Source organism: Lycorma delicatula, chromosome 8 (genome assembly GCF_047948215.1).
Source record: "Lycorma delicatula isolate Av1 chromosome 8, ASM4794821v1, whole genome shotgun sequence".
NCBI classification, from domain to species: Eukaryota; Metazoa; Arthropoda; class Insecta; order Hemiptera; family Fulgoridae; genus Lycorma; species Lycorma delicatula.
Window position 1 is genome coordinate 44,780,214 of NC_134462.1, and position 21,133 is coordinate 44,801,346.

General features: G+C 30.2%; 2 long non-coding RNA genes across 5 annotated transcripts in view; one reads left to right on the forward strand and one right to left on the reverse strand.

The window, feature by feature from the left end:
* The window catches only part of LOC142329201 (uncharacterized), a 66,785-nt gene that overhangs the window by 19,596 nt on the left and 26,056 nt on the right, over positions 1-21,133 (reverse strand). The window lies entirely within an intron of this gene.
* LOC142329202 (uncharacterized) overlaps positions 14,233-21,133 on the forward strand; it is a 28,330-nt gene continuing 21,429 nt past the window's right edge. Inside the window, exon 1 of the long non-coding RNA XR_012757439.1 lies at positions 14,233-14,368. This is a non-coding gene — a long non-coding RNA (uncharacterized LOC142329202). The remainder of the gene's footprint in view (positions 14,369-21,133) is intronic.

Below are 21,133 nucleotides of genomic sequence, written 5' to 3' on the forward strand. Positions count from 1 at the left end.
AAAAATTTAATATTATCATATATATTTTTATGCTAGAAGAGTTTTTGATAATTTTTTCCTTTACTTTTAATTTTGATTTTTTTGGTTCTATGTCTTTAATTTTATTATCCGAGAAGGGAGCCTTTTGCACAACGTATCAGAATTAGGTAAGTTTTATATAGTTTATTTTTTCTATTATTTTAGCTTTTATATTTTAAAGACTCCGTTTGCGATATTAGTGAGTTTTATTTCACTTTTTTGACTTTTGTTTTAATAAATTTTTATTATATGATTTATTTTAATTTTAAACCTTATAAGTTTTATTATTTTAGAGCTATTTTATCTTTTTATTAAAGAAAATTCCTGGCGATGATAACGCACAGGCGTTTTTCGCCCCCAAACAAAAAAAAAGTTAATTTTAAGGATATCTGACGTAAACTAAAACATAAAAATTTGGAGTACAAAATAACACGTTTTAGGGTTTAACGTAAGAAAACTTTGTTAAGTGTATTTTTTTATTAAGTTGTATTTTTTTTTCAATTAGAAATGTAGAAAATTAAATTTTGAAAAGTCTCATGTAAATTAATTAATAAAAAATTGAATATAGGTTATTGAAATTTAACCTTAATATAAAACAAAACGGACTGTATTGCGAAACCAATTTTAACAGCATGAAATAACTACTTTAGTACATAGGTTGGAAATAATAGTTGATCGATCAATAATTAACTTTTTGAAACACTATTTAAATAATCTCCATTGCGGTCTTTGTATTGTATTTAGGTATCTGTGAGATTCTGTGTACAATTCAAATAACGGTTTTTAAAACTTTAGCTAAATTTTCTTTAACATATAATGGGAGACAATGCAAATATGTATTAAATTGAAGAGTATACGAATACGATATTAATTTACGGTAAACAATAATGGTTTGGCTCCAGTTCAAGATTATAGTAATACTTTCCACATCAAAGAGGACCTGATCGCAAAACTTTTGAAACTGTCGAGAGACGATTTAGAGAAACCCGGCAATTTTAAATTAAAACGAATAGATACTTGTCGTCAACAAACAATAATAAATGTTGTGCAATTATCGCTAACTACAAGCACCAGACGGGTATCACAGCATTTAAATATTTCAGAATCAAGTGTATGGTGGGCACTTTATTTTTTTTTGTGTGTTTTTGGTGGGCAAAAAAACGCTTCGACGTTATCATCGCCCGGAATAAAATTTTATAAAAGAAAATAAATAGTAAAAAAGAACTGTCTTAAAAATTAAACAAAAACTTACAACTAATATCCCAGCCAAAAATTTATTTTTAAAAAGCACTTAAAACTAATATCACAACTGTAAAGATAAAATTAAAATTAAGCTTAAAACTAAAAAGTAAAATTTAACTAAAAATAAAAAGAAATTAAAAAAAGTCCAAGAAGGGTATAAAGGGCCCCAACTCGGATAACGAGAAGACTAAAAAAAATTAACGTAAAACACTAAAATATTTAAAAAGCTAAAATTTTGTTCAAAAGGAAACAAATAAAAAAATATATAAAATTAAAATAAAACTCAATAAGTTTAACGAAGTCCGAGAGGGGTGTAAAAGGTCCCATCTCGAATAGAAAAAAAACTAATTAAATGAACAGAAAAACAAAAACGTTAAAATAATTCTTCAGCACTAGAATAAAAAAATATGTACCACAATTTTAAATTTTGTATAAAATATTAACACTGTAAAAAAACAACACCCGGTCTAAAATTTCCTTATTATTGCCCAAAATTTGGCGAATTTCTTTATATAATTTAAATTTACGACGCAAAGCCGCATAACATATGCAATCCACAAGTATGTGACGCACAATTATGCGGCAGTTGCATGCCTAGGGGTGCGTGGCCTGCTGCCATCAGATACTCGCGTGACTCTGGTGTATCCTTTTCGCAATCGTCAGAGGACCACTTTCTCAGACGAATTTTTCTGCATGAGGAGTCCAATGGCAACACAGAATCTTTAATGTGCCGGAGTTTGTTATCAACGGTAGCCGTCCAGTCGCCTTGCCACTTTGCACGAAGATACTGTTTTATACAATTAATAGTCAGAAGTATGTGTTGCGATGGTTCAATTCAGCGATTGCATTATTGATTTCAGTGACAAAAGGATGTCTGGAGTAGAAATCTTCTAAAGCTTGGCGTGCACTACACGAGTCGTTACAAATAAGGATATGACAGTATTTCGGGTTAACGATATTCAAAGCTTTATTGATAGCGTGTAGTTCAGAAGTAAATATACCTGTAATATTAGACAGACCAAACATATAGATTCTGCTATTAAGAATAAATGCGCATCCAACGGTATCATTTTGTTTTGATCCATCTGTGTATACTATTGCGTCTGGGTTTATTTTGGAGAGAATGTGGTGAAAATTTTGTTGAAAGACAACAGGTAGTATTGATTGTTTTTTGTATATGGTAACATAAAAAATAAAATTTATACAGTTGATTCAACATGGAGGATATGAACAGGGATACGTTGGAAAATAGAAGGTATGTAAACGTTTAAAAGCTGTAGTAACCGCCGGGTATGTACACCCATAGATGCAGTATAACGTGGATGGTCTTCATATCTTTGTAAATTAGCATTTTCAAGAACTGCGGTTAAAGCCGGGTGATTCGGTTGCCCTTTAAGACGGGCAAAGTAAGATGCTAGAAGTTGGTCACGTCTATCCCAAAGTGACGGTTCACCGCAGTCAACAAGTATGCTTGTAACAGGGCTTGATTTAAAAGTACCTGAAGCAAGATGGAAAAAAGCATGATGTACAGCATCTAACATTTTCAGCGCAGTATTACGCACTGAAGAGTAGGCGATACAACCATAATCTAAGCGGGAACGAAATACGGAATAATAAAATCGCAACATACATGAGCGATCGGTTCCCCAATTGGTGTTCCTAAGGACTCGCAGCATATTTAAAAGTTTGGAACATTTTGTTTTTAATTCGTTGATGTGTTTGACCCAAGTAATAAAAATAAATCTATCAAGGATATCAAAAAATAAATATAAAAACCTAATATCGGGTGAGCTAGTAATTAGCTCTCCGTTGAGAAAAACTTGCAGAATGGAAGGCTCCCGCAGCCGAGAAAAGACTACACATTTTGTTTTCTCAGGTGAAAAGGTGAAGCCAGTACCCTAGAACCAAGCGGGCACTTAATGAGACACAGTTGTACCCGTTCCATGTAACACGGGTACAAGACTTATTACTGCAAGAGTATAAGAAACGGAATATATTCAGCCAATGGTTAACTAGAAAATAGGTACGAAATTGCAATTGCCTTCGTCGTATTCTGGTAACTGCGGAATCATGCTTTACAAGAAATTGAATATTAAATTTTCTTAACATCCATATTTGGGCGGAAGAAAACCCACATGAGACTGCGAAAAGATATTTCCAGCATAAATTTTCAATTAATGTACGGTTTGGTGATCTAGGGATAATTTGATTGGTCCATTTTACTTACCAAGGAGGCTTACAGGAGAAGCAAACTTAAACTTTTTGGAAACAAACTTATCCATCCTCTTGGAAGATATTCCTTATAAAAGCAGGTTAGAGATGTGGTTCATGCATGATGGAGCACCTCCTCATTTTTCTAATAATATAAAGAATCATTTAAATAATACATACGGTAGACAATGGATTGGCCGAAACGGACCAGTGAAATGGCCAACATGATCTCCCGACCTCACGCCATTAGACTTTTTTCAGTGGGATTGGATGAAGTCAGCTGTTTATTCAGAACAGATTAATGTTCAAGAGGAACTAAGGAATCGTATAACAGAAACTGCAGAGATTATTAAGAATACTTCTAACGTTATCAGACGCGCTAGAAAAGAGTGGATTCGTCGCGCGAAATCATGTATTGAACAAAACGGGGGTCACTTCAAGCAACTTTGAAGGTAATTAATAATGCCTTCACTAATTTTTAATGTCACTTTTCCGTTGTTTTCAAAGTTAAATTACATTTTATGTTAAAAGCTGTTTCCAACCTATGAACAAAATTAGTTATTTCATGCTGTTAAATTTTTTTTCACAATTCAGTCAGTTTTGTTTTTTAATACAGATAAATTTCAATAACCTGTATTCAATTTTTTCTTAAGTAATTTACATGAATCTTTTCAGAATTAAATTTTCCACATTTCTAATTGAACAAAATACAACTTAATTAACGATTTAAAGTTATATGTTAAACCCAAAAACGTGTTATTTTTTACCACCAATTTTTATTTTACGTCAGATATCTTTAAAACTAATGATGGTACAGTTCTGGTATCCATTTTTAAAAAAATATTTTCGGGGCAAAAATCATAAGAAATAACTAAATTCGCCCCTTAATTTACCTTCCCAGAATTTCAGGAAGTCTTCATTTCCCCGGGGTATCTGAAATCCGACCGAAATCTTTCGCTAGCCGTAACTCGCTAACGAGACGTTTTCGGGCCTATGTTTATATGACTTTTTCCCCTAATTTTAGCTATAGAATCACTCCCGAAAGACTGCCGCATAGCTTTGAATCACTCAGTATATATACACACATACATACATATATATATATATATAAATACATACACAGAGTGATCCACAAGAAAACTGAGAAACTTTCAGGACATGTTCTACTCGTGAAAATAATGAAAAAAGTTCAAATAAACATGGGTCTAGAAACGCTCGAATAAAAAGAAGCCCTACTGTAATTTTTGGGACCCAAATTGAGGAGTAAGGTTGATGGTTTCTTATGTAATTGAATTGGGAAATAGGATAAAACAGGTTCCAAAACTATAACTTTAGTAGATTTTAAGATATCCGACTTTAGTAGATTTTAAACACAAAATTCATTGTCGAAAAAAATCTTTTTTCAGGTTTGTAGTACAATAACTTTGTTAAATGACTAATAAATGCGTAAAATTTTGTAACAAATCTTGTAGAGAATTTAATTCTATAAAAATTAATATAAATATAACCAATAAAAATTTTAAAAAGACGGTTTTTTATTAAAAGACGAAAAGTAGACAGAAAATCGTATTATTCTTTCTATACATAATAAACATTCCTTTTATACATTCTTCAGTGTATCAACATTTATTAACGAACGGATAATTTCCAACGCCTTCGTTTTCTGTTGAACGCCAAGTAAATCATCGTATTAATGATAAACATTGTGTGATTCAGTATACTTAGCGTAGCTCAGGCACTTGTAATACGTGAATTTCATGTCGCACTGGTTTGTCAAATAACAGTGTGGCGCATCGTACGGAAAGAAAATCTTTATCATCTGCGCCTGCAGAAGGTTTAAAATTTGCGGCCAACTGATTATCCCCCAAAGTTTAAACATGTGTCATTGGCTTTTAGACATCGCTGATAAGGTATATTCAATTTTATTTACTGATGAAGCCACTTTTACGAGAAACAGAATCTTCATTTATGAAGCACAAACAAGTTACATGGTACTGTGGAAAACGAGTTAACAACATAGATTTCACTTTTATGTTTGATATGGCATTATTTATGAAAACATTTTGGGACCATTTGCAATGAATACCTTACGGGAGATGCATATATTCATTTTTCAAAAATAATTTGCCGGCTCTTTTGGAGAATGTATCTTTACAAACTAGATTGCAAATGATTTTCCAGCACGATGGTGCAACGCCAAATATGTTTTTTTTGTTTTAGTAGCAAAAAATCACTTGAATGCTAATTTCATAAACTGGATTGGATGTGGTGGGCCAAGCGATTGGTCACCACAATACCTGACAACGCTACTAGATTACTTCATTTGAGGCCATATGAAAAGTATAGTATATCAACACAAACTTAATACTAAAGAAGTATTACTCATTAAAATATGAAATACTACTGAATTTATACGAAACCATCATGAAATGATACGGAAAACCACTGGAAATATTTTACGTCGGGCATATTGCTGTGTACATTGTGAAGGTAGGAATTTCAACAATTACCTAACTGAGGTTTGTTAATCTGTTACAGTTTGTATCTTTTCATGTATTTTACTTTTTTGTTTTGCAATATTAAGAATAATGCTTATTCGGTGCAGAAAGAATAATACAATTTTCTGTCTATTTTTCATGCTTTGCATCAATAAAAAATCAATTTTTATAAGTGTTTATTTACTTTTTATTGGCTGTATTTACATTAATTTTCTCAGAATTAGATTCTCTGTAAGTTTTGTTACAAAATCTTACGCATTTATTAGTCATTTAACAAAGCTATTGTACTACAAACCTAACAAAAACTCGTTTTTCAATGCCGAATTTTGTGTTTTTACGTTGGATATCTAAAAAACTACAGTTACAGTTACAGTTCTGGAACCTATTTTATCCTATTTCTCAGCTCAAATTACATAAGAAACCATCAACTTTACTCCTTAATTTGGGTCCCAAAATTACAATAAGGCTTCTTTTTATTAGAAGAGCTATAATCCGGGCGAAATCTTTCGCTAGCCGTAACTAGAAAACAAGCGCCGGCTTCCGTGGCGCGAATGGTAGCGTTTTAGCCTTTCATCCGGAGGTCCCGGATTCGAATCCCAGTCTGGCATGGCACGGATTTGAATACTAGATCGTGGATACCGGTGTTCTTTGGTGGTTGGGTTTCAATTAACCACACATCTCAGGAATAGTCGAACTGAGAATGTACAAGACTACACTTCATTTACACTCATACATATCATCCTCATTCATCCTCTGAAGTATTATCTAAACGGTAGTTACCGGAGGCTAAACAGGAAAAAAAAGAGTCGGCATGGCATTTTTCCACACGCTACAAATAATACATCTCATCCTCTGAAGCAATACCTAACAGTGGTCCCGCAGATTAAACCAAAAAAAAAAAAATAAATAAATAAATAAACTAGAAAACAAGCGTTTTTAGACGTGGTTTATATGAACATTTTTCATTATTTTCACCAATAGAACATGTACTGAAAGTTTTTCCGTTTCTTCGTGCACAACTGACTTAAGAACGTACCTTTTTTTTTTGATACAATTTGATTTGAGAACAAGGCACTCGTAAAAACTGTAAACATTCTTGTAGTTGTTCACAATCTTAATTATTGATCTCATTATCATTATGCAGATGACACGCCAGAATGAACTATTTCGATAAGCACGCAATAAAATCTTAATTTACTTTTTTATTTTCTTTACTTATGGCCAGCGAAAGACTAAAACTATGCCATTTAATGTCAGTTTTACATAAAAGTCAATAATTAAACTAATTTCTATAAACGCATATGTGAACTCTAATAATCATGAATACAGGTTTCATTGTAACTCGTTGCAACAACATAAAGCAAATGGTCAAGACTTCTCAAATTCTATCCTTCGGTTCATAAATGTACTAAGAATGATTACAGGATTCTCAATTTTTGTTTTCGATTGCCATAAAAAAATCTTTATCTAGGAAAGACCTAAATGGTGTTGTTCTACAACAAATGATGTGGCTTCCAATGATATTTCATAAAGCAATTACTGATATTCCTGCACTATCGGCTGTTCATTTTTCTAAAACCATGTGGTTTTGTGCATTGTGTATTTGTTCATCCATTCATAAAATAAGATTTTTGTGTCTTAAAATAATGTGTTTGACATTGAATGACGAACAAATTTCTGAAAATGTTTAGAATTTATTTATACACTAACAATAAAGCCCGTTGAAAAAAAAACTACAGGTGTTAGAATTCTTTGTATATTATATTTCGCTCGTCCTATACAACATATGCTACTTTCTTTGATAGAAAATACATAACGTGCAAGCGGCTACTGGTTATCCTAAAGATCCTATTCTTTAGTTTCAGTTTTAAAATAGTCCTTCCCGTCTCTAAAGATGTTTTGCTTACTGTTATTTCTTAATTTAAATTCCTTACATTACTCATTAACTTACAATTTTAATTTATATCTGCACTCAATTATGTTGTAGTTTAGTTACAATGGAAAATTTCTTTATAAAAAATACTTTTTGTAAATATATATTCTGAATCTTGCCTTACAGAATAAGTTAAGTTACAGAATATATATTCTGTAACTTGCCTTGATCTAGTGCGTGGACGATTTGAATTTTTACGTCATCGAATCTTCGCATCTTGACTACGCAGCATACAGCTGTCCATGGCCAAACACCGTTTCTTGAAAGAAAATACCTAATTTTTCCATTGTTTGACCTTGCGATTTATTGATTGTCATTGCAAATGCAAGTTTTACAGGAAATTATCGTCTTTGAAGGTTTTTTTTTTTTAATTAAGGGATAGTTGATGTAGATAGGTGCAAGATTGACAGTTTCTTTATGGAAATGATGCTTTTCGAGATACGTTGGCCAGATTTAGTTTGATTAATTCAGGCTTGTGTCCGGAATATAGGGCCATTAATGATATGCGCCACGTTAATATGACTGCTCAGATACGAAACTGAACGTAGCAAAGTAATTAGCGAACTTGCGGAGGTCAATTCTGGCGGAGGGTGGCTCGTAATCTACGTTATAAGTATAATGAGAACCTCATTAGATTATAATGAATTATATATCTCCTTTGATCATTTTTGTAATCTTAATTAATGGCCATTGATTTATTAGAAGGAAATGTATTATTCATATAAGCATCTTGATTACCTGCTCTCTTGCTCAACTTTAAAAGCATTTTACACGCATCTACAAACAAATTATTTTAGGTCATAAATGTATTTAGTATTTGTAACAGACTTTCATTGCACTATTTTAATTATTTGGACTGCAACCTCATCAGGATGAAGAATGTATAACTGAGCATATATGTGCTGCTCACCATTATCAGGGTGCAATACTCCAGCGCGTGATATATTGCTCCATTAATTCTAAAACAATAAGGTCCATAACCTGGTGGAGGAGTCATTTTTGCTCCCATTGAAGCGAATATCAGAGAACTATTTACTGAATGCATATTTTTCGTAGTTTTTAGAATGTTTTTCATTTTTTATAAGTTGTCGAATTAATGGGGAAATACGGATGCGGTTTAGTTTAATTGCTCCTTTGGAGCAACATAGAGAATATGTTCTATTGGAAGAAGATATCTCTCCAAGAAAACGTTTCGTGCTACTAAACTGACAGATCTGATTAAGGCACCACAATAGTGTCCACCTACTTCATCTTCATCTCTATGTCATTATTGCGTGGCTGATAACATTTTTTTTTACTTCTGATTCGTTTTAGTTTGTTGCAATTTTCCATTAATTCATGACGACGCGATACTGTTTTCAGTTTTCGTTGTTTTTTTTTTTTTTTGGCGACCAAGAATCAAACTACAGCAAGGGGGCTCAGTCGCAGAAGACATATCTCCATCATAATTAAGATCCAAGACGTCATAATATTCCCTATCTCGATGCCTGAGAATCTTAAAACTACTCACTGTAGCACCATACCAGATTACTGTGTAAGCTACTAATTTTCATGCTTAGTGTAACCTAATTTTCATTAAAAATTCTAAACTAAAATTATCGGCAAAGTCTTGCTGCTGCCGCAATCTTCACGTTACCGGTATATTCACCATTTGTAGACATAAAATTTAAATAATTAAGAAGAATTCTCTATGGATGGCCGGTAAGTGGTCCTCCTGGAATAAAAGTTAAATATTCATTCCATTTTTTAACCACTTCTTGAATAGAGATCGTAATTCGTCATACTGCGACTGAGAATTATACAGAAAAAAAGTAATATACCTGAATAAACAATTTCCATTATCAGCAATCGATCTATAAATTGGTGGAGCCATAATAAATACGTGTCGGCCTACAACAAAAAAAAATTACAAAAAAAAGCCTGAATAAGATAAAAAACCAAAATAAAAAGACCTATTAATGAACCACCATAAACAAAAAAACAATAAAAATCAATGCAGAGAAGATAATAAACCACTGTAAACAATAAACACATCAATGCAGATCAGACAATAAACGATATGTGTATCGATAAATCCGATTTTTTTATATCGCATATCCAGTTCATCGATATATAGGCCAATGAAATTAGATTTTTACGCGCCAAAGTTAGGTAAGACATGACTTTTTCATCTTCTCATTTTTCCGCATCATTTTCAAAATCGCGTCCAAAGTTGGCGAAAAACAGTTTTTCGTTTTAAAGAAAAAGTAGAGAACCGTTTTAAATAAAAGTTGTAGAACTGTTTGAAACAAAACTTTTAAGCCCTGCCCGATGTCAACTGATCAATAAATAAATTAGTTATTGAAAAAAAAAAACTGCTTCAAATAACGTTTTCTTCAATTATTATCTTTAAAAAGAAAAAAAAAATGTTGAAGAAACTTCCAGAATATGTAGTCCTTGGCGAGTAGAATAACTAGCATTTTGATTTTTGCAAAACATTCAATAGTTTTTTGCAAAAATCGAGTTTTTCGAAAAAAATACGATTTCTTAAAATTCGAATAGCTCATAGTGTAATGCATCTACGTGTCCCATCCGGGGCTTAAAAATTTCTTTGAGTTATACTAACTTGTACAAATAGTGCACGTATTGCAAAATAATTGTAAATATGCGAAACATCGACTTATTTTTGGCTCAAAAAACTTAAATTATTTTTTAAAGTTGGAATTCCATCGAAATGGAATTATTGCCATTCGACAGCTGTCATTTTTCTAATAATTTTAATAAAATAAATTTTGCTCTACGACCTATTGGAGCAAAGATAATTTTTTTTTTAATTTCTACGACCTCATTTGTCAATATTAAGGTCTGAATTTGCACACGTTGTCCTCGAATAGTTGAACTTTAATATAAAATTTATTGCGCAGCGATCGATTTCGTTTTCTTCACTGTAAGCTAAATTATGTTGAACCCAGTAAATATTCCATTCGGCACGTTGATGCGCGTGGTGGGGTGAGAGACTTCGATTCGTCGGTTGACAGAGTAGCTGAGAACGCCATTACGATGGAATTCCAACTTTAAAAAATAATTTAAGTTTTTTGAGCCGAAAAAAAGTCGATGTTTTTGGTTGATTTTTCGAATATTTACAATTGTTTTGCAATACGCGCACTATTTGTACAGGCTAGTATAACCAATTTTTAAGCCACGGATGGGCCACGTAGGTGCATTATAGTATGAGTTATTCGAATTTTAAAAAAACGTATTTTTTTCGAATAACTCGATTTTTGCAAAAACGATTGAATATTTTGCAAACGTCAAGAAGGTTATTCTGGAAGTTTCGTCAAAAAATCTTTTTTCATTTTAAAGGTAATAATTGAAGGAAACGTTATTTTTGCAATAACTAATTTATTTATTGATCAATTGACATCGGGCAAGGCTTAAAAGTTTTGTTTGAAACAGTTCTACAACTTTTATTTAAAACGTCTAGTTTTTCTTTAAAACGAAAAAAAACTGTTTTTCGCCAACTTTGGACGCCATTTTGAAATGATGCGGAAAAATGGGAAGATGGAAAAGTAGTTCATTCAATTCTACGGAATTTTTCTAATTTTTTACACGTCTTACCAAACGGTGTTAATTTTGGCAAAAAAAAAAAACGAGGTATTTTCGACAATTTGATTGGCCTACTTGTATAGTATTTACTTTAATTACTGCACGATGTTAATAACGTATACTGTTAAAAATATTCAAAACGCTTAGCAAGAAACTGACGAACAACACCACTGATGGTTGAAACAGCATTGAACGACTGCAGCGTTGGCTGAAGCTGCTGTGGAAACATGGCGTGGCAATGCTCCGCAATTTGGCTAAAGTACTCATCAAATCATGCTGTAAATAGTTCTCCAAACTTTAAAAAAAAGAAGAAAACACTGCGATAGAATTCAAGGAATTTATGTTTTGACATCATTTCTCTCTAATTATATGCGACGAGGAATTTATATAAAAAGGCTCCAATAGATATCTCTAACAGTTAAATACTAAGGAAGTTTTCGTAGAAATTTTCCATGGAAATAAAACTTTCTGGCTGTTTTGCAATTTTGCTCAAGAAGATCTTTCACATGGCATCGGAACCTTTAAAATCGATCCTGTAGAAATAGAGGTTATAGACTATTATTACAACTGAATGTTTAGTTATAAAGTTACCTAGGTAACTAAGTAAGTATAAATAATTTAAAAGAAATCGATCGAATAGAAACTAAGTAGTTTATACATTTTTGCCTATCTTTCTTTTTAATCTTATTTGTAAAGTAGGAATATGTGAAACAATCTCTTCTCACAATTTCTTTGCTGGATGTTTGGAAGTTGGTCAGGCTGTCTTTTGTTTTGAGGTGTTCATAAAAATCAACAACTCCATCTTTTATTTAAAATAAAGTAATTAATAAAAGAATATTATACGTTACCTAAATCTACAGAATGTAGGTTATCTGAGTTTTGTTGAGTTACTTGTAAACAGAAACTCAGCAAAGTTATTAAAGTAAGCAATAAAATTCCAGTGAGCCTCATTTCAGTAAAATTATTTAAAAATGCTAGCAGTGTTCTCTAATCAACTATATACAACAGAACTAATAAGAGCTGTTATTTTCCTGTTGAATTTATACTTTAATTTACTCATAAATTTACCTTAATTATTTCTTTTTCTAAATAAATCAAACTTTTATCAGTGAAAGAAAATAAATAAAAGTAAGCATATAAACAGGCTTTTTTAATCAAAGTTAAATAAATTGGTTTTAGTATGTTTTAGAATTATACTGTTTATCAATTTTTTAAAGTATAGTAATAAAAAAAGTATAACATAAACTTTTATAGAGCAATAAATAATTTGAATTAATTATACTAATTTTTTCATTGTCAGGACAGTTCTGAAAGTAGTAACTAGCATCAATAAAAAAAATTTATTAATTGAAATAATAAATAATTGATCAAACTAATAAACAAATAATTATTTAATTGATATGGCTATAAAATTAAGTTAATTTTTATTAATATTTTTGTATGAATATAATTTAATAATTATTAATGTTAATATTATTTATTAATTTTTATTAACATTCATCAAGTGAAATTTTTTTTCTATTTGCATTTATATATAATATAATATATATATATAATCAAAACAAAGTTATATAAAGTAAAACTATACATTCTTCTCTTCATCTCTTTTTTTAAATTGTTTTTTTCAGTTGAAAAGTGATTTTATACAATGTATCTAAGAAATCTTTTTGTTCACAGTAAAATCTACTGCACTTCCCAACTTAATTGTTATTCTTGAGGTTAATGGAGTAAAATTACAAAGAAAAATGCCCAAGAACTGTTCACAAAACATGAAAATCTGTAACCAAAATGTGCATTTTTATTGCCAAACAATATTTATCACTATATATTAAGAGATCAATTATAGAAAAATATGATAAAAAAGAGCCAAACTAAAAAACTAGATAAATAGAAAAATACAAAAACCAACATTCTGAAGCACCTAAAAATGTCTATATATATTTATAAAATTAACAAAAACACAAAAATAAAAGGTCTTCTACCTAACTGTAGACAAATCTACTTACAGATTGGATTATATGATTAAACTCTGTTCCTGGACTGTGAAGTAGTAGTCAGGCGCTTTTCCAGTAATCATATTTAAAGTAGTGAAACGTAAAGAAAACTATTATCAACGAATTGCAAATCTTAAGAAGACTTATATTAAAAAAAACAAACAAAAGATAAGTGTTAATTCTAAATTTTAAAAATATCAAAATCACTTAGCCCAGAATATATAAAAATATATTCTATGTTTTTTAGATAAATTGCCATATTATTTTAATTTTTTATCAAATATCCTAAATTACTGTTATTGTCTCGTTACATTTTGCTATAATGTCTGTCTACTAATTTAATTTTATGTTTCACATTTCTGAGATAGAGGTCAACTTTTTCTACACCTAGTTATGGTTACATTAAAGGCATGGATATTTAAAGATAATAAAAAAATAAATATATAAAAATAAATTTAAGGATTATTTCTAGTTCTTATATTTGGTCATTTAAAAGTTAAAATTTTGGTATCAATGAAATACCATGTTTTAGAAATTTAAGTAACTGTCTATTTAGAAGTTTGCATGCTATTTATACATGATTTAAAAAAAAAATTATGTAATTATATTCAGTTATATATATAAAATATTTATCTTATTGTTTAAATTTCAAGCGGTAATGAACGTAATTGTTAATAGCTGATATTAAATATCAACAGGATGTGGCAAATTACACCAAACATTGTTTAATTTTAGTGATCTACAAAAATCACTTTCTTCAACATGGCTTAGCACTGGCATTTTATTTATTTTAGAACCTTCAGCTTCCAGAATGCTGTTGAAATTGAATGCTGAGAAATTCTCAAGAAATCATCATAAATTTTTAATTATAACTTATTATAGTTAAAGTAAGTGATTATTAATAGTATGAAGTAATTTATTTTTTGTCGCTAAAGTAAATACCTTATTTTAAAATATATAACCGTAATTTTTACAAATATTTTTAATTCATAAAGATATTTTATAAAATATTTTTAATAGTTATTTTGTCTTTCGTTGCATTACATCTTCAAGTGACCCAACAAAATCCAGTTGCTGATAAAAATATAAATATTTAATAGATTTATCTATTTAACAAATGATTAATTTAATTAGGTAATTTAATGTGATAAAATAAAATTTTACATTCAGCAAGAAAAATATAATTAAAGAAAATATTACTGATTAATTTTTAACTAGCGTGATAAAAGGATTTAACTAACATTTCCGACATTGTAATTTATTACAGCTACTGAAAAAAAATATAATAGTAACTATTTTTGGGATAGTTGTAACACTCATGAATTATGTATTAAATTTTAGATATTTAATAAACTTATATTCAACCACAGTCAGTACAAAAATATTATATATAATTATTTTTTATTTTTGTTAAAAACTTGTAACACTAGGTTGTTCTGTGTTTAGATGTAATTTATTACGTATTTTTACAAAGTTTATATGTAATATATTTTTCATTTTCTATTTCTTGAAAACAATTTTAGCTCTCTCACTATTTTTATATGAAATCACAGTATAAAACAAATTAGATAAAATCTCATTTCATTTTTGCTTTCATTTAGTTCAGACAAATTTTTCAAAATCATAAACACTAGCTGATAAAGCATACATCTGTGCATGGTTAGCAATGGTGTACACACGTGATTTTAATTAAAAATGAATTTATAGTACTGACAGTGATTTAATTAATATCTGTAGCCAACAAAGCTCTATTTACAACATTGTTGTTACTTAATCTACAACAAACAAGTCAGGTCAAGTTAAGCCTGTAATTAACCAAGTTTTTTTAAATTTATTTATGTCTTATGTCCGTCAGTCAACATTTCTGCTTCAGTCTTGCCTGAAATTATTTATTATTCTATTACTTCAGACATAACCATCCAACTTTTTACTCCTATTCTAATCCACTGCCTTAACATAAACAGGGTGATATTTAAGTATGGAAACAGTTTTACAGTGCATATCTGTGAGGAATTTTTGAGACAAAGATATGGGATTCTGTATAATTAATAAAAAAATCTGCATTATGGTGGGTTTTTAATTTTTGTCCACGTCTTGGATCCACCATATTGAATCAAATTTAATTATTTTAAATAGTAAGGTGATTTCAATTTAAAATTTACAAGAAAAACAATGGTGAAACTGTTTTTCTATTAATGAGTTCATTATCAAGTTGTAAGCATTCAAAGTTGCAATGATGGAAAAATCATGTTAACGATTTAAATAAGGTAAAACACGCTGCATGAACAATTTTATCGAATTTTACATTCACAATGCATACAATAACAAACTTTAAACAGTGCTGTAATATTGATGATAATAATAAATAATTATTAATATTAACAATACAACAAATTAAATGGCTATCAAATTATAGTATTTACTTTAAATATTACAATATTTATTTTAAATGTTTTCGATCGCAAATTATTAATGAAATAAATTTTGAAAGCATACCATTCTACAATAAATGTTCAAAATGCTTCCCCTCTACAGCTTGGCAGTGTGCAAATCTCAAGTAATATCCATTTATAACTTTTATCATGTCTGGTGGTACACGAGCAGATTCGTCAATTATTCTTTTTTTCAATTTGCCGGTTTTGTTTTGTAAATAGTTTTCAAATTCTTTATTTCCACTAAAATTCACATGTACAATTATTATACATTATTCTATAAAAACCAGTATTCAAAAATAAAAATACACAATATAATGCTAAAAGTTTACAATTTACATACAAAAACAACTTTTAGTCATGTATATTGATGAAAAAAAGTGGCTAGTACTTCATGAAATGTTATGTTGTTTATTTACTATATAAATATTGTTTCAGGTACCCCCAAAAAAATAATCCAGAGGAGACAGGTCTGGGTACCAGACCTACTCCCTACTTCCAGACCTACTTCTACTCCCTATCAAGCGATCTGGAAATTGTTCATTTAAAATCTGCTGTGTCCTTAATAATGAGGTGCTGTCCCATCTTGCTGAAACCATACGTCTATTTAATACTTGTCCAACATTTTCCCAGATATTTGGTAAAATCCTATTGAATAACAGGTCGCAGTAAGCATATCCATTAAGATTGTCATCTAAAATAAAAGGTCCTACAATACAATTACCGAGATTCCCGCCCAAACATTCACTTTCTGAGAGCCTGCATATGAGCTTTCAACATCCATCTGGGGTTATTAACGGTCCAATATCAATAGTTTTACTTATCCACATGGCCATTTAACATAAAAGTCATTTCTATGGTAAAATATTATTGAATTAGAAAAATTGACGTCTATGTCTAATTTTTGGATTATAGTATCACAATACTCAACGCAGAGTTGAGTCATTTGACCGCCGAGGTCAAAATCATCTTCTGAAAGTTTACCTGGTGTAGCTTATCAGGGTGAAATTTATTTGTTTTAAGAATTTTTTGAACTGAAAAATAACTGATGTCATGTTGAAAAACAGCTTTCCCAATCGATGAATGAGGGTCTTCAAAAAAATGTCTGCAATGCATTTAATAACTTTGCAAAAGTTGTGACAGTTCTTGATCTACCAGTGTGAGGGCGATCTTTACAGTACAGGTTTCCTCAAATCACTGTACTGTCTTTATTATAGTTGATTTACTTATTGGTTCTTTATTTAAAAATCTATTATTAAATATATCACATACCTCTTATAAAGGCCAAACTCTAGTCACCATATCCATACATCATCAACAGAGTTATTCTTTTGGTTTCACTTAAAGAAGGCATTGCTGTTTGAAGTTTTAATATTTAATAAAACTAAGCAAATGAAGGAGAAAACTAGTAATAAAACATACACAAAAAAACAAATTTGAACCGCTAGGCCTACAACTTAATTTTTACTAGCACTATTAAATTTTACCATTACAAGTATTTTGAAACAAAAAGGTGAAATAAGGAGTTAATAAGTTGCATTGTTTCAACGTAATACAAACTGCATTGATGTAAATTAACAGCTGATATACTCAACTAAATTTGTAATGAACTTTTTAGTAAGTATCTCCAGTTGATTTGTTTCATTTACGATAAGTAACAAATTTCAGCTGATATTAACACTGGAAGTTAATTTTTATTTAGAAAATATTATCATTTGATATAGCCGTTTAATTTGTTGTGTTGTTAATTTTTAGTTATTTTTTATTATTATCAGGATTATAGCACTGTTTAAAGTTCGTTATTGTATGCATTATGAATGTAAAATGCAATAAAATTGTTCATGCAGCACGTTTTACCTCGTTTTATTGTTAACAAGATTTTCCCGTCATTGCAACTTTGAATGCTTATAATTTGATAATGAAGTTAACTTTGATAAGGAAGTCATTAATAGAAAAATGGGTTTCAACATTGTATTTCTTGTAAAATTTTATATCGAAATCATGTGTCATATGTCCACCCTCCTAGTAAAAAAAATCTGATATGAATACCACATGCCTTCCTTGTACACTTGTTAAATTATATATACACATTTTATTTAAATGAAAAGTACATAAAATTTTATTTTATTAATAACTTCTGATATTTTTTTTATTGTTATTATTGAATTATTATTTATTGTAATTTTTTTATAATCAGAGGTTAATAATTATTAATAAATATATTTAAACTAGGAAAAAAAAGTTAAAAAAAAGGAGATGAAGTCGGATTTGAACCGATCTGCCATCCTCTTGAAGATCAAAATATTTCATTAATTAAAATGTTATTTGGCTATAACTCTGGAACCAATGAAAATAAGTAGCACTTATTATATATTGTTGAAAAGTTCTCAATGAGGGCTTATTACTGCAATTAAGAAAAAGTCCAAAATCAAAATATTTTGAATTTTGGGCTTTTTGAACACTTTTGGTCCAGTTGATTGTAATCAAAAGGGGAGGTGCACAACTAGATGTTACAACAGTCCTAAATCCAAAATTTCTACATCCTACAGCCAACCGTTTTTGAGTTATGTGAGATACGTACGTAATGACGTCATGCCACAACTAGTAAAAATGGATTCAGGGATGGTCAAAATGGATATTTCTGTTGAATTCTGAAAACCGAAATTTTTGGCGATCACAATTATGTAATTAAGTTGTAATTAAATTAAGTAATTTGAAGTAATTAAGTTTGATTCAATATGTCGCACAAAAATTAAAAACCCAACATAATTCAGATTTTTTGTAACATGTAGATTCCTTTCTGCCTCCAAATACCTCTCAGATATGGAGTACAAAGTTGTTTCCATACTTAAATATTACTCGGTACAATAAATTAATTAAATATTTCCATTATAAAATATGAATGTTAAAAGAATAGCAGATAAAAGTAAAATATTTTTAATATATGTAACTGCTAAAACAATTTTTTTTTAATAATTAACTTATAACATAAGCTTAAAGCTTTTACATGGGAATATTATATGCAAAATGCCTAACCTACCTCGAATTTGAACCCACAACATTCTGGATAAAATAACGAAATGTTATTAATTTGCAACAAGTTCATCAATTTAACAGTAATTCAGTAAATGGGGTCCTGGATAAAACTGTAATTTGCATCCCCTTAAAACGTGAGTTTCTACATAATTTTACTGTCTTGACAAAGAGCAGTTTGCAAATTGAAGGGCTTAAACTAGTGAAGGCATAATTTAGAATCTGGTTTTCATAGATCACTATTACACTGTTTCACTACATGCTGTTGGCATGCTTTATTAACTAATGACAATTGTCACCAATCCTCTAAAAATTTAAACAAGTAATTAATATCATTACATAATTTTATTTATTTTATCTCATGAATAAAAGCATATAAGAGAAGTCCAGATAAGGAGAGTTACAGATATTTCCTAGACTGAAAGGGATTAGTATTGATAATTTAAATAAAACTGCTGGGTAAGTGTTTTACAGGAAAATGGTATAAATACCTTTAATAACAACCAACTTTATTTATTTATTCCAGAAAATAGAATAGATTTGAAAAAGCAAAGGAGACTGGATATGAAAGAACTAATGACAAGGAAGACATAAACATTTTAAAATTAATAGGTTTCGGTAACATACAGTATTCGAAGGATAAACTGATACGAGTACTTACGTCAGGATAAAAGGAAAATAAATAATTATTTTTATGCTTCTTTTATTTATCACATCTTAATTATAAAATATATCAATATTTGTAATATTTATTATTAATTATATTCTTAATACATCTATTAATTAAAAATATTTTTGAACTTCAAACTAATAATTTATGTATAGTTATATGTTAGTATTTGTTCATAGAATTATATTATTAACATTTTTATGTTAGTGGTGTTGTAAGATGTTATTATAATTATTGGTTTTGGTTTACACAGAGTGGCACAGGGAAACGGAAATTTTTGAAAGTAGTAGTGGCAGCCATGAGGAGCTGGTAAAGAAAGGTGGTATGGCACCTTCTGCGCATACCTTTCTCTCTTTTTCAGTTTAGCCTACGCAACCACCACCATAAGGTATTACTTCAGAGGATAATATACATGAATGTAAATAAAGTGTAGTCTTATACAGTCTCAGGTTGACCTGCGCATACCTTTCTCTCTTTTTCAGTTTAGCCTACGCAACCACCACCATAAGGTATTACTTCAGAGGATAATATACATGAATGTAAATAAAGTGTAGTCTTATACAGTCTCAGGTTGACCAATCCTGAGATGTTTGGTTAATTAAAACACAACCACCAAAGAACACTGGTATCCATGATCTAGTATTCAAATCTATATAAAAGTTACCTTTACTAGGATTTGAACCTTAGAACTCTCCACTTCAAAATCACCTAATTTTTGATGATGAGTTCACCACTAGACCAACCCGGTGCCACTTACTAATCCTGGACCAGTGGGTTGGTACACAACATGTATTTGGGGTGAAGGCATTTTACAAGAATGGTGAGTGTAAGTGCTGCTCAACAGGAATTCCGATGTTATTACAATTTAGGATGTCAAGGTCGTGTTTTACCTTGCCACACCATCAAGACATGGGTTGAGAATTTTGAGGAGACGGTTCAGCTATAAAAAAGGAACCATCAGGATGTCAACAAACCCCAGAAAACACTGAAGTAGTTCAGGCATTAATTGGAAAGAGCCTATGACAATCGGCAAGAAAACAAACAGCAGCATTGAACCTAAATTGAACAACGTCTGCTGAATACAACGCAGGTATTTGAAGTTTCATCCTTACATAATTCAAGTTGTACAGGGTCTGAAACCATCAAACTATGTGGTGCGACAATAATTCTGTGATAAAATGATTGAAAAGATTTATGATGACCCCCAATTTTGATGAAAACCTTTTCATGTTAGATGAGGCTCATTTCCATATCACCAGGTATGTAAACTAGCAGAATTGCGGATATTGGGCAGTTGAAAACCCTTGTCAATTGTACAAACAACCATTACACGGCCAAAAGGTTACACTTTGGTGTGCCATATGAATGCAAGGGGAGATTGAGCCGTACATCTTTGAGGTTGGGAGAGGGAATGCAATGATAGTAACGTCTGAATGATAAGTTGTTATGCTTGAAACATTTGTAGCAGAACAACTTCAAAATTTTCCTGATCTTCATAATCCTTGGTTTCAGCAAGA